Source organism: Charadrius vociferus, unplaced genomic scaffold (assembly GCF_000708025.1).
Source record: "Charadrius vociferus isolate BGI_N301 unplaced genomic scaffold, ASM70802v2 scaffold867, whole genome shotgun sequence".
Taxonomy (NCBI): Eukaryota; Metazoa; Chordata; class Aves; order Charadriiformes; family Charadriidae; genus Charadrius; species Charadrius vociferus.
This window is the reverse complement of record NW_009649311.1, coordinates 35,561-35,787: the sequence shown is the minus strand read 5'-3', so window position 1 is coordinate 35,787 and position 227 is coordinate 35,561.

The window sequence follows — 227 nt, the reverse complement described above, 5'->3', positions numbered from 1 at the left end:
AACGCTGCGGAAGGGTCCAGAACGCCTCACCTCAGCCCCGCCCAACATCCGGGACGTTGAGGGCGGGATTTCTCCCCACCGGTCCAATCCGAGAGCGCTCGGGCGCTTTGCGTGCTGCGACACAAGAGGGCGGAGCCGAGAGCCTTAAAGAGACCGTGAGGCCTCAGCAGGCGCTGGGGTGGGCTGGGCGGCAGGGGGAGCCCCTGAGGGGGGCCCGGGCCTCGGAG